The sequence below is a fragment of the Scylla paramamosain genome, chromosome 6 (assembly GCF_035594125.1).
Source record: "Scylla paramamosain isolate STU-SP2022 chromosome 6, ASM3559412v1, whole genome shotgun sequence".
Lineage (NCBI taxonomy): Eukaryota > Metazoa > Arthropoda > Malacostraca > Decapoda > Portunidae > Scylla > Scylla paramamosain.
In genome coordinates, this window is record NC_087156.1 from 30564497 (window position 1) to 30579496 (window position 15000).

A 15000-nucleotide genomic window follows, 5' to 3' on the forward strand; every position below is an offset into this window, starting at 1 on the left:
TGTTGGAAATAAATGGAGGGAGGAAGCTTATGGAAATTGTGCGGAAAAATAAGTGGGTGAAGTCAGTCAGGATGAATAATTACTGTGAAAAGATCAACTGTGGCTCAGACGTCACGCTGGTGTGTGTGTGTGTGTGTGTGTGTGTGTGTGTGTGTGTGTGTGTGTGTGTGTGTGTGTGTGTGTGTGTGTGTGTGTGTGTGTGTGTGTGTGTGTGTGTGTGTGTGTGTGTGTGTGTGTGTGTGTGTGTGTTTGAAAAATCTGTTTATGAAAAATATACCACAGGATACGTGTACGCCAAGAGTTGTTGTATATGAAACTAAAAATATGCAAAATACTAAATGCATGAACTGGAGAAGAAAAGTTGAGGTGAACAATAAAGTTGCGGGAGTTATTTAAGATGATTAACCTAAAATATTCCCCCAACACCAACATCCATAATGGAGGAAGACCAAGAAGGAAAATGGAAAAGCTGGGAAACACAAAATATAAATTCATTGAGGAGAAAGAATGTGAAACGCTAACACACACACACACACACACACACACACACACACACACACACACACATTCAGGTGAGAATCTAACACGTTACTCGTATATACCTGCCTGTCCTTTCACCTTTTACTCCTTACCTTGTTCCTCTACCTGCTCAGCTCTAATCTACTTCCATCCCTTCTCTTCCTTATTACTGGCGGAGGAAAAAGTGAACTGGAAGGATCCTTGACTTATTCCATCCTGTCTTACATAGAGCTTACAAGTAATATCATGCACTCCTATAGATATTCTCGTTATAAATCAATATTGTGCTATGTGCTAGTATATCCTTCTTCTTCTACTCCTAAAGGTGTATGTGTGTGTGCGTGTGTATGTGTGTGTGCATCATTGACCTTATCTCCCCCGCGTCTCTCGGGTCATGGGGGTCGAGGTCCTCCCCTCATGACCTCCAGGCTGCAGGGTCGGGTCGTTGACAGGATAATTTGCCAAGATTTTATTCCTAGTTTCATTCTTACTTTTTTTTTTTCTTTTCTCCTCCCACCCACCCAACTGGTAATCCTTCAAGTAGCGGATGGTGGCACCTATATCCTGCCTGATTGGTGCTCGTGCTAATACTGTTAGTGCTGGTGACTGAGGCTGTGAGTAGTTATACAACCACCACCACCACCACCCACCACCACCATCACTACTACTACTATTACTATGATATATGCTTCTTCCTCTCATCACTATTAAAACTTTCACGGATGAGACTAATTATCTACATGATCACGAGGACCTCAGCTTATCTCTGTGTTTTGATTTTAGTGAATGTTTGACCTTCTTCCCCTCCTCCCTTGCTTTTTACTTTGCCATTTTCTTCGTGTGTGTGTGTGTGTGTGTGTGTGTGTGTGTGTGTGTGTGTGTGTGTGTGTGTGTGTGTGTGTGTGTGTGTGTGTGTGTGTGTGTGTGTGTGTGTGTTGTGTGTGTGTGTGTGTGGTGTGTGTGTGTGTGTGTGTGTGTGTGTGTGTGTGTGTGTGTGTGTGTGTGTGTGTGTGTGTGTGTGTGTGTGTGTGTGTGTGTGTGTGTGTGTGTGTGTGTGTGTGTGTGTGTGTGTGTGTGTGTGTGTGTGTGTGTGTGTGTGTGTGTGTGTGTGTGTGTGTGTGTGTGTGTGTGTGTGTGTGTGTGTGTGTGTGTGTGTGTGTGTGTGTGTGTGTGTGTGTGTGTGTGTGTGTGTGTGTGTGTGTGTGTGTGTGTGTGTGTGTGTGTGTGTGTGTGTGTGTGTGTGTGTGTGTGTGTGTGTGTGTGTGTGTGGGTGTGTGTGTGTGTGTGTGTGTGTGTGTGTGTGTGTGTGTGTGTGTGTGTGGTGTGTGTGTGTGTGTGTGTGTGTGTGTGTGTGTGTGTGTGTGTGTGTGTGTGTGTGTGTGTGTGTGTGTGTGTGTGTGTGTGTGTGTGTGTGTGTGTGTGTGTATCCAAACCTTTCGTCGCATCGTACAAGATACAAACATGAAACAGTTGCAGCGTTTTCTTTCTAAAAAAAAAAAAAAAAAAAAAAAAAAACGCGAACACACGAAAAAAAAGCCACGAATTAAAAATCATATATAGCGAGGAGGAGGGAAAAAAAATACAAAATTATTGCAGAAAGTCTTGTCCATACCCAGGCGTTCATACGAGAGATATACAAGTAACGTATACAGGATAAATGTGGTGAGAGGTCAGGTAGGATACTTGCACAGACAGGGATAGGGGAGGAGGATAGCATCACAGCACCCAATACTCACGCTACAGTCTTAACTTACGATCAGGAAACATACGATAACATCACCATCACCACCATCACCGCCACGACCACCACCACCACCACAAACATCGGGAGCATTACGGTACGAGAGTTTCGGCGAGTCACAACACGGCAGCAACCTCCAACTCTTCTTTTAGCCTTCATTGCCTGACGTACAAGATTAAGCTGCCCTCGAGAACGGTATCCAAACCAAACAACATGATTCAAGGCAAACCACGGCGACAACCCGACTCAGGATCACGGACGAAGTTCTTTAATGGATGTCTGGCTCAAGGCGAATGGCAGTGATATGAGGGGCTTAAGATAGCCTTTTTACTACCCTTGAGAGAGAGAGAGAGAGAGAGAGAGAGAGAGAGAGAGAGAGAGAGAGAGAGAGAGAGAGAGAGAGAGAGAGAGAGAGAGAGTCACAAATCACTTGCAATCCAAAAGGGAAACAAGAAAGAAGCGAGGAAAAAAATAGTAAGGTGCATTTTCAAGAAAATAATAGTCACTTATATTTGTGGAAAGACGAGAAGAGGAAAAGAAGGAAAAGGAGGAGGAGGAGGAGGAGGAGGAGGAGGAGGAGGAGGAGGAGGAGGAGGAGGAGGAGGAGGAGAAGGAGGAAAAGACATGCAGAAGGGCGATGGCAATGAAGAAATTATACAGAACCCTAAAGGGGGCGGAAGTGTGTCTCTGGAATGAGGCAAAAAAGATGAAATGTAGAAGTGCGAGGGAGAGAAGTAATTAATGTGTGCAGGTGTTGGTGGGCGGGATGGTGCGTGGAACATGTGTGAAGTGAAAGTGCTTGCGTGGAGGCGGGGCGGCGGGTGGAGACGGGTGGAGGCGAGCTTGATGGCGGTGGCGGCGACTCTGCTAATTGTGGTTGTGGGAAATGGAAAGGTTGGGGAAAAAATATATATACTTGATAAAATGAATACGAAGACTATTGGGTGTACACGTTTGGGTTGGCCGTGTGTGTGACTGACCTTTCTTTTCTTTCCTCTCCTCCTACAGCAGAGCGAGCAAAAAAACTTATCACTAATGGCGCAGGTTCCAATAGCTTTACAAAACTCCTTTCACGATTATTCCTGCTAATAATAGTACGTTTAACATTACTACTATTACTACTGTTGCTGCTGCTACTACTACTTCTACTACTACTGCTAACAACAACAATAATAATAATAATAATAATAAAATAATAATAATAATAATAATAATAATAATAATAATAATAATAATAATAATAATAATAATAATAATAGCAATAACAACAACTACTACTACTACTACTACTACTACTACTACTACTATCGAACTACTACTACTACCAAATACTGCTTGAACTACAATTGCTTCTCCCCAGTATTGTTGATGTTGTTTCTACAGTTGTTGCTACTGCTGATGGTCTTTCCAAGGTTGATACTAAAATATTTTACTTTTATAACACACAAAAACAACATTAACACCAGTATCAGAAACACCAACAGCTACTACTACTACTACTGCTACAACTATGCTACTACTACTACTACTACTACTATTATTACTACTACTACTACTACTACTGTTACTACTACAACTAATACAATTATCACCACACCACAACCACCACCACCACCACCACCACAAACCACCTCCTCTACATCCACCCGGTAATAACATCCGCCCCTCCCCCGCCCACCGCACCACCTTACGTCACGACCACCACGACTCCTGATAATCCTCAGCGTCTCCAGCTGGTGACTCGTGCCTGTCTCTACCCGACCCTGACTGCAGGCCGCTTCCCTGTGCTGAGCTCACCGCCACCCAGCAGGCAGGCAACCAAGGAGGAGGAGAAAAAGAAAGCTTACTTACTTACCTGCGTGCTGTGTCAGGTAAGCGACTACCGAAGAAAATATGTCTTGTATAGTGTCGAAGTTGCTGCAAAAAAGGTAATAAAGAATTGTCAATAAAAAAAGGGTAAATACACATTCGACAGGGAAGATATAGGGGAACTAATACAACTAATTAGGACAGGACTAACTACAATCTTCTCGCCATTTCATTTCTGCTTTTTTTTTTAAGTTACAACGGTGAGAGTAATTTATAGCCACGAAACGTCTTACAAATGGTACCGTATATAATGGTGGGGCGGGAGTAGAAAATAAAAACTTGTTGCTGGCTTCGCTACCTCACGATGCCTTTCCTTATACAGAAATATCTCGAGTTGAACCCTCTCCGCCCTCTCCCCGCTACTGCAGGAGAGGTCGACGAGGCCAAGGAAGAAACAGCTGAGCTACCGGCAATTTCCATCCAGCCAAGGGGTGGAGAGGGAATGTAGGTGAGGCAGAATAAGTTTGAGACGAAGCACGAAAAATTTTTAAGTCTATGACGGAAGATAACAAAAAAAGTGGGGAGGAACGCAGTATACGAGAACAGTGTAATAGGATGCAAGGAATAAAATATGAAGGGTGAAAAAAAGGGAGACCCATAATAAATGCAAGGTGAAGACAACTTGAGATTACAGATAAGAAAATAAGGAGAAAATGTAAAACTGGAGAAAATTTCACCGAAGGAGAGCAACAGAGGACGATAAGCTTGTGCATCTTAGAAAGGGCAGAGAGAGAGAGAGAGAGAGAGAGAGAGAGAGAGAGAGAGAGAGAGAGAGAGAGAGAGAGAGAGAGAGAGAGAGAGAGAGAGAGAGAGAGAGAGAGAGAGAGAGAGAGAGAGAGAGAGAGCAAGAAATTGAGTTATGGCACCTTAATAACTGAATTATAATGCACTTGCTACGATTATAAAAGATCGCCGCTTCTCCCACCCAGAAATTGCCGCGAGTCAAAATCGAACCAAGAACCTTTAAGCCGCAAGGCAAGTGCTGTACACATGGAGCCACCCAGAGAGAGAGAGAGAGAGAGAGAGGGTGGAGGAAGAGGATAGCTAAGGGTGAGAGGGCAAGGATAGGCGGGTCTGCGCAAGGGTGGAAGGTGTGTGTGTCGGGTGTGGAGTGTGAGGAGTTGGATGAGGGTGTGTTGGAGGGGCAGGGAAGGGGATGAGGAGTGGTAGCATGGGGATGAGGTAGGAAAGAACAGGGAAGGGGATGGTGAGAGGCAGGAGGGAGATTGGTAGGAGTGGGAGGTGGGGTAGGAAGGGAGGCTAAGGGCAAACAGGAGATAGGAAAACACGTTCCTGATGCGACGCGAGGAGGGAGGGCGGGACGGACGGACCAGAAAGAAAGGGTCAAAATAAACAAAAGAAAATGAATTTATTGTATGATGAAAATACGAATGAAGATGAAACAGATGTAGAAAAAAGAAAAAAAAAAGGGGAATGTTAAAGCAATGTAGTCTCTTTCTTATTTTATCTTCCTATTTCTAAGAGAGAGAGAGAGAGAGAGAGAGAGAGAGAGAGAGAGAGAGAGAGAGAGAGAGAGAGAGAGAGAGAGAGAGAGAGAGAGAGAGAGAGAGAGAGAGAGAGAGAGAGAGAGAGAGAGAGAGAGAGAGAGAGAGAGAGAGAGATACTAAGGAGCGGTCAAACACTAGATTTACACGGCGTAAACAACATATTTAATCAGGTGCACACACACACACACACACACACACACACACACACACACACACACACACACACACACACACACACACACACACACACACACACACACACACACATGACGTCTCTAACCCGGAAAAGAAATAATTTTTTCAACGTTACAGTGTACAGTAATTATTATGGAGTGTGCCGCTCCTCTGTGTAGTGAGAACAATGTGTATGGTGGATAAATAGCGTCTTGGTGGTGGTGGCGGTAGTGGTAGTGGTAGCAGTTTTTATAATATATTATAGATATTCTTGATAACTTTACGGGTTTGTTGTTATTGATGGTGACAGTGATGCTGTTTCTAAGAAGAGAAAATTAAATAACTGTAACATGAAAAATCTCTAACGATATGAAAATACGAGGTGTCAAAATATAAGTAAATAATGGAATGTAAAAAAAGAAAAAAATGTAAAATAAGAAAAATGCTGCAAAATACGAATAAGGTAAAAAGAAATATTGAAAAATACGGGAAAATATAGAAAGTACATTGAGATAATGTTAAACACAATATGAACAAAAATGATGATTAAGGCACCATACTAACAAGTCTTTTGAAATATAAATAACAAATCTTTTGAAATATAAATAAACTATAAATTTCACCTAAAATAATATATATTACTTCTTCAAAGTTAATGAGTGTACAGTCACAGCGCAGTTCAAGGTAAACATCTGTAATGATTAACGTAATGGCCATGAGGGATGAAGTGTTTTCTCGGCCGTCATTCATCACCGTGATGCTTCGTGACTCAACACACGCTGACTCGCTGTGTCTCAGCTTGCTGCTTGCGTGATTTCCAGCGATACTCATCTGCTGGAACTGAAACTTCGACGTGTCTCTGAAACAAGATTAATCTTTATATAATCGTTCTCTCTCTCTCTCTCTCTCTCTCTCTCTCTCTCTCTCTCTCTCTCTCTCTCTCTCTCTCTCTCTCTCTCTCTCTTAGTAGCTCTATCCACAGATCGGCACACCCGCACGCTGAGCCAGACACTGGGAAGGCAATCAGGCGAGGCCACCAATAAGGCGCTGGACGCCACAAGCTCTCCAAGGTTACCAGGTGTTTCGAGTGTGCGTGAGTCAGGTGAGGTTCCTCGTCAGGAGTTCCTTAGGCCCCTTCGTGTGTGTGTATATATATATATATATATATATATATATATATATATATATATATATATATATATATATATATATATATATATATATATATATATATATATATATATATATATATATATATATATATATATATATATATATATATATATATATATATATATATATATATATATACAAGAAACACATGCACACACAGGGTAGCATCGCACTTCTCCCCAAGTCGCTAGTGTGAAACACGTACTTGGCCGGTGCTGAGCTGATATTTTTTTCAAGGTTTTCACACGTCCAAGTGCGCAGTAGTAACGCGCAGTGAGGAGCAGCGCGTCCCTGGCCGGGCGTGACTCAGTCCCGGTAATGTGTGGCGAGGCAGAGTATTAAGTGGCTTCCGTTAGGACCTTGAAGAGGGGGAGACGGTGAGTGACGGGGAGGGATAGAAATGTCGCCAGCATCCCCACTTGAAAAGTGACATCAGGGACCCAAGTGCATCTCCTACCCAGCGGCCTCAGTAGCCACTTCCTATTATCGGCGGGGAAGGGAGATGCGTATTTACCGTTCTATATTTAGGCATCAAGTAACAGCCGCACTGGTCTCACCTCAAGGGCGGCCAGGTGATGGTGCCTGCGACCTCTATTAACTTTACGATATGACAGTGCACACTCATACCGAATGTCTTCAGAAATTTTCTATTTCATCACGACAAAACATACCTTCACAGACACGCACACACACACACACACACACACACACACACACACACACACACACACACACACACACACATACTCGTACACACACACACACACACACACACACACACACACACACACACACACACGTACATACACGTAATATATATATATATATATATATATATATAGAGAGAGAGAGAGAGAGAGAGAGAGAGAGAGAGAGAGAGAGAGAGAGAGAGAGAGAGAGAGAGAGAGAGAGAGAGAGAGAGAGAGAGAGAGAGAGAGAGAGAGAGAGAGAGAGAGAGAGAGAGAGAGAGAGAGAGAGAGAGAGAGAGATTTTTTAATGTTTTGTCAGTTACTGTGAGGTCCCAGCAACGCAAGGTGACCAAGGGTGGGGTGGGAATTAAAGGCGTTCTTCAATGACCACAAACTATGCATGAAGACTTTCTTCTTATTCTTCCCTATCAGTCGAAGCTAGAAATTATATTATTAAATTTTCAATATAGAGCTTATGATATAAACAATCGAGGTTTCTAGATCACCAGGAGCTGAACATGAAATAATCCTGTATCACGAAAAAAAAAAAGAAAAATGGAGCAGATAATAAAGTCAAACCATTTCCTCAAGGCCTCCATGTTGACTGTCCGTGACTCTTTGGCTTTCCAAGGAGACTCCCGTGTGGGGAAAGGAACCCCTCTTTTGTCCTTCCTCCGTCGCGTCACGCCCTGCCTCACCACACCCACCATCCTCGCTATACCTCACTACGCCTCACTACCCCCACATCGCCGCCTCATGCTCCTCGGCTGTCACTCACATCATCAGCGTGGCTATCAGCTCGTCAACACCAGGGTGATGCACCGCAGACCTGAAAGCTAAGAGTTCCTGATGGTGAGGTGCTGCGCTTGGAGTCCGTGTTTGTCACCACCACTACTGTCGCTATCTCCACCACCATCGTCACCACTATTAACACTATCCCTGCCATCAGCACCTCCACTAGGACTGTCGATAGCAGCAAGCAGGTGGCACGTGACACCCTTCCGTCAGCAGCCATAACAGGGTCCCAAGGGGTAAAGCTGTTGACGCTGACAAGACACCACCACCACCTGACCGCAGCAAGGATCCTGCCCCTCCATTCCCGACTCCGCCAGTTACTAGCCTACATGTGTGTGTGTGTGTGTGTGTGTGTGTGTGTGTGTGTGTGTGTGTGTGTGTGTGTGTGTGTGTGTGTGTGTGTGTGTGTGTGTGTGTGTGTGTGTGTGTGTGTGTGTGTGTGTGTGTGTGTGTGTGTGTGTGTGTGTGTGTGTGTGTCTGTGTGTGTGTGCAGATAAATGGTGCTAACAGATTCGAAGGACTAAAATAAATGGTTGATAGTCCTTTGTAATTGTTTTCTTCCCTCTCCCATAAAGGCGGTGGAGGGGAAGGTAACCAATCCTGCGAACAATAAATATTTAGTCTGGTGAAAAGGGAGACGATATGAATTTATATTACAGCTTTCTTGTTTTCGATAAATGCGTCATTTGGAGTCGTGGGGTTGTGCACCGATTGGCAACGCCTCGACCCACACCGTACTTGTGACCATAGGGACGCCTTTGAATGGCAAACACACGCGCGCGCGCACACACACACACACACACACACACACACACACACACACACACACACACACACACACACACACTTCACTTCACTTAGGTTTTAACTTCCTTTGAGCAGTGACGTCAGCATTATCGTGGAGAAGAAGAAGAAGAAGCATGGGGTGGAGGTATTATTCTTTGTAGTAGTAGTAGTAGTAGTAGTAGTAGTAGTAGTAGTAGTAGTAGTAGTAGTAGTAGTAGTAGTAGTAGCAGCAGCAGCAGCAGCAGCAGCAGCAGCAGCAGCAGCAGCAGCAGCAGCAGCAGCAGCAGCAGCAGCAGCAGCAGCAGCAGCAGCAGCAGCAGCAGCAGCAGTAGTAGTAGTAGTAGTAGTAGTAGTAGTAGTAGTAGTAGTAGTAGTAGTAGTAGTAGTAGTAGTAGTAGTCAACAAACAACAGCAACAACAAAATGCTGAGGTATGACTAAAGCATGTGCTTGAACTCTCCCTCCCCTCACTCCATCCTTCCCTCCCTCCTTACCCTCTATCCTTCCCTCCACCCCACCAACTCACAAGCCCATGCATCCATCCATGTATCCCTCAGCACAACACAGAGCCGGATCAGGGTTACCACTCATTAATATCTGACACGCAGCGATCTGAACATCCTCATCCTTACTGCAGGTTCTCTCTCTTGCAGTCCCCTCACTTCAAACACGTCACACTGTTATCAGGTATAATTTACTCTACCGAACCTTTACACAGTTCTTCGAGCTCTTAGATGAGCTTATAATTAACCCAGTACACTTTTACGCACCGTAGGTGGAAAAGGTGGTGGTTTTCACTCCGTCACCGCCAAATTACGGGGATGATAATGTCAGGAAAGGGAAAATGAGTGAGAAACGCTGCCAAACACTGCATAATACACACACCAGGCGTAGTAACAGTACATCAGTCAGGATATAAACGCTAACCCAACCTGAGAAAACGTAACCAAACCCTAATGTAACACACGAGCTCAGGTAGTAAAGGGAAGACTAAAAATAGCTGAAAAATAAGAAAACAACTGCTAATTATGACGAACTACAGAAACAAACACAACCACACACACACACACACACACACACACACACACACACACACACACACACACACACACACACACACAGCAGGGGGCAGGAGAGTGAGCCATATATATAACGCAACACATCAACGAAACACACTAATCACACCCGAAATAACAGGCCACGCAAGTCTCCCTCCCTCACACCAGGAAGACAGGTCAGGAAACACGCCATCCTTCCATCACGTGACACTAAATGCACCAACACAACAACACCTCCAAACGTCACACAGCAACACTGGCAAAACGCAAGAGGGTTAAAAGGCAAAATTGGCCAAGAAAAAAATTGTAGAGCGAGGAAGTTTAAAGAGAACTGTCCCATAAGCTACAAGAAGGAGCATTATGGGGACACACCAAACATTATAGTAAGGGAAGAAACACAACCAGAAACGAATATATTTAAAGGGAAAAAAAAAAAAAAAATGAAGTGAGACTAAACAAATTGAAGACAAAACAAAGACTTGAATAAATTATAGTATACGTGCTACTATTGGGTATGAAAGTCGAACACACACACGCACACACAAACACACCTTACGGCATTCGCTCAAGAGGCAACATGCTCACTAGTTGAGAAACACACGTTAAAAAAAAGACTATAAAAGTTGATAACACTCGATGATGAAACACACACACACACACACACACACACACACACACACACACACACACACACACACACACACAGGTGAGGTCATTAATGGGTGCCCATTGCCTCAGGGAAGGTAAGGGATGATGGTGAACGTTTCATGGGTGCTAATTACATCATTACGTCACCACACGCTCTCTCTCTCTCTCTCTCTCTCTCTCTCTCTCTCTCTCTCTCTCTCTCTCTCTCTCTCTCTCTCTCTCTCTCTCTCTCTCGAAGGAAGTCATCCATCCCTCATTTATGCTTCTCCTTCTCCTCCTCCTTCGCCATCTATTCAATCCCATTTCTCTCACAATACCATGGTCTTCATAAACAGCCTCACGAGGACCAACAAAAATGCTGCTGTTTATTCTTCCTTTTTGTTCCTACCACCCTCCTCTTTACCCTCCTCCTCTTCCCCCTCTTTCTCCCATCCCTTCTTCTAATCCAGATCAATCACTATGGCTGTAAAATCTGAAGCACTCCATTTCTTTACGAATAATCACCATACATTTTAAGACTGCCACCATAACACTCTCGTGAGAATAGGAGTCGATATGACCACACCTTTTTATATGCAAAATCGATCAGCTTACATTATGAAGATCCGTTTAAAAGTGCAAGGAAGTAAGTGGAGGCGGTGACGGGAGTGGGGGAGCCAGGGTGTGTGTGTGGATCAAGAAAACTTGTAGCTAAGGTGGAGGGTAGCAGTGAGGGAGGCAGGGAGGGGAGGAAATGGAGTCAATAGCCATAATACACCATTTTAACAACACTACTACTCGCTATTGTGCCAACAGTTTGTATTACTGCATCACGGCAAGTCTCTCTCTCTCTCTCTCTCTCTCTCTCTCTCTCTCTCTCTCTCTCTCTCTCTCTCTCTCTCTCTCTCTCTCTCTCTCTCTGATGCAACACGTTTCGATATATCAGCGTCAATTAAATATCAAGCTATTAACACGATTTAATTGTGGGTCTGTTGGAATGCGATGTAACTTTAAACACTTGTCGGTGGCTCGGGCAAGTGTAGGTGAGGTAAGTCCAGAAGTGCGATAAGTGGTAAGTGCAGGCCCTCCGTCACCTCCAACTACCCTCCCTCTCTCTCTCTCTCTCTCTCTCTCTCTCTCTCTCTCTCTCCACCTCGTCCCCAGCCAGCAGTCCTGCAAATTTCAAGGTCGCGTGACACTACACACTCGCCTCGTTACGTGTCTTGGTGCAATCTTTTTCGCTTCACCTTTCCCAGTCGTCAGTCATGGCCAGTGATCGGCGGCAATCCCGAGACTCGCCTAGCACACGAGACACTAATGGACTGCGACAGCATGTGTGGGTTTCTCTCTTAGCTAATGCGTTTGTTTTGTTTATTATATACTGTTACTGCTCCTACTGGTACTGTTGCTACTGGTGCTACTACTACTACTACTACTACTACTACTACTACTACTACTACTAATAATAATAATAATAATAATAATAATAATAATAATAATAATAATAACAATAACAATAATAATAATAAAGAAGTGAATACTAAAGGTAAAAATAGAAAAAAATATGTAATATTTTCCTTGTTCTACCAGAGTGGTTGCACTTCACTGGACTTCAAACCTTAATTTGCATTTTCCACAATTTCCAATTCATGCAGGGTTTTTTGCTTTATTTTTTCTTCTCTCAAAAGCAACACCCTGCAAGGTTTTATATACTATTGACTTTCTCTCTCTCTCTCTCTCTCTCTCTCTCTCTCTCTCTCTCTCTCTCTCTCTCTCTCTCTCTCTCTCTCTCTCTCTCTCTCTCTCTCTCTGTGACAACGAGGTTAGTGAGCCACTGCCACCACCCGGCGGTCAGTGCTCACTCATGCGCTCAGACACACACACACACACACACACACACACACACACACACACACACACACACACACACACACACACACACACACACACACACACACATAGACACACACGCACACACACACAAACATACACACACACCACTTTTATATCGCCTTTGACCCTGAGGCTCCCATCGCCGCCGCCGCCGCCACCACCACCACCATCACCACCAACACCACCCACACCACCACCAACCCCACCACCACCACCCACACCACGCCGTAAGCCGTAAGCACCACCACTCTTGACTTCACTATTACGACGACCATCACTATTCGTTATTAGTTCGTATGCAGCCACCATTAAGAACGTCATCATCACTATCACTATCACTACTTCTCTGTCAGTTACCATTAAGAAAGTCATCATCACCATCATCACCATTACTTCTCTATCACCTTGTCCTTCACCCCCTTGCCTCTGCATTCACCATCACCATCACCACCAGTATTACCACCATCCCCACGTCATCTTCACAATCATGAATCCCACGAATCTCTCTCTCTCTCTCTCTCTCTCTCTCTCTCTCTCTCTCTCTCTCTCTCTCTCTCTCTCTCTCTCTCTCTCTCTCTCTCTCTCTCACAACCACAACTTTACCTCCTCACAAGTAGTTATCATATTTCAGTTATCCCTCCCACCACATCCCTCCACCCCCTCCACCACCCTCGCCTCCCTCCACTTCTCTCTTCCTGCGTCCTTCCTCTGCCCACATGATTCGCATCCAAACAACTTACCATTAGTGGCAACAAAGGCAGTAAGCAATTGGAATTCCACGTTAAAATGTTGCTTAGTTGACAAAAAAGTGGTAGAAAATAATCAACAAATACATACTAACATACAAAAAATTTTACTGCTTACGGAAATTAAAACTACAGATTATTATTATTATTATTATTATTATTATTATTATTATTATTATTATTATTATTATTATTATTATTATCATTATTATTATTATTATAATTACTACTACTACTACTACTACTACTACTACTACTAATACTAATAATAATAATAATTATAATAGTAATAATAATAATGATAATTATAATGATATTGTTAATAATAAAAACAATAATAATGTCTACAAAAAGTCACGTCATCAGACCACAGAAACAACTTGTCGTTGCGGCTAATCAATTCACGTGAGAAATATAATCTTGACCTTGACGAAATTCCCAGGAAGCAGACTTGAATTCCTGTGTAAAATAACAGCTACCTACAACCTTAATAACAATAACATCACCACCATTAAAAACAATAACACCACCACCACCACTACCACCACTAACACCACCACCAGTCGTAGGAGGATTAGAGGAGCACAGCAACATACCAACATTACCGCAACATTTAATGACATATAATGAGCAAGGGTACCTGCTCTCCTGGCCTATTTGTCTGTGGCGTGAAAGAAGGACTCCGCTGTGAGAAGGAGGAGGAGGAGAAGGAGGAGGAGGAGAAACGAGCTGTACCGAGGGAGAACATGATGAGGAGGAAGATGAGGAGGAGGACAGTAATAAAACTCGCAGGTGTAAGTGAAGTGTGAGGATGCCGCAGATAAGGCACATGTGGTCCTAATTATACTTGTGGAGAGGGAGAGTGTTGTTATTCGAGTCTGTCTGATTTCGCTGTAGCGTTGTGACCTTGAGGTGTGTGTGCGTGTGTGTGTGTGTGTGTGTGTGCGTGTGAATGTGTGTGTGTATTTCACGTGGGTGTTGCAGTTGCTTCAACTTGATTTTTCTGGCACATACGTAAAGGTCCAGAAAAAAAAAAACTTGTTAAACCTTGGGTGTGTAAAATATCTTTCCTTTTTATTTTAAGTTTCCCAAGGTGCTGTGAGAGGCGGAGTCGTTCAGGGCAAGCCTGGAAAAGTGGTGGAAAAGTCAAGTCGTGGGTGTTGTCATAACCGGAGCCTTGCCTTGGTCTTAAAATTCGTTCCGTCGACTTTACTTATCTGGTGGACAATAAGCGCGCATGTCGGTGTACATAACTGTGTGTGTGTGTGTGTGTGTGTGTGTTAGGAATCGAATCGTGGGCCTTGAATTAACAACTTGCTGAGGGACGAGCTTGCCACTGCAGCAGGAAGACGCATTTGGCGGTGGTGGTGGCGTTTGTGGTGATGGGGTTAGTAGTGGTGGTGGAGGTAAATGTTGGAGGAGC

The 15000-nt window shown here is 43.8% G+C and overlaps 1 long non-coding RNA gene across 2 annotated transcripts in view; it reads right to left on the bottom strand.

Annotated features, from left to right (window-relative positions):
• LOC135101134 (uncharacterized) overlaps positions 1-15000 on the bottom strand; it is a 209814-nt gene that overhangs the window by 60906 nt on the left and 133908 nt on the right. For both annotated transcript variants that reach the window (XR_010269054.1, XR_010269053.1), the window contains one exon: positions 4116-4177. This is a non-coding gene — a long non-coding RNA (uncharacterized LOC135101134). The remainder of the gene's footprint in view (positions 1-4115; positions 4178-15000) is intronic.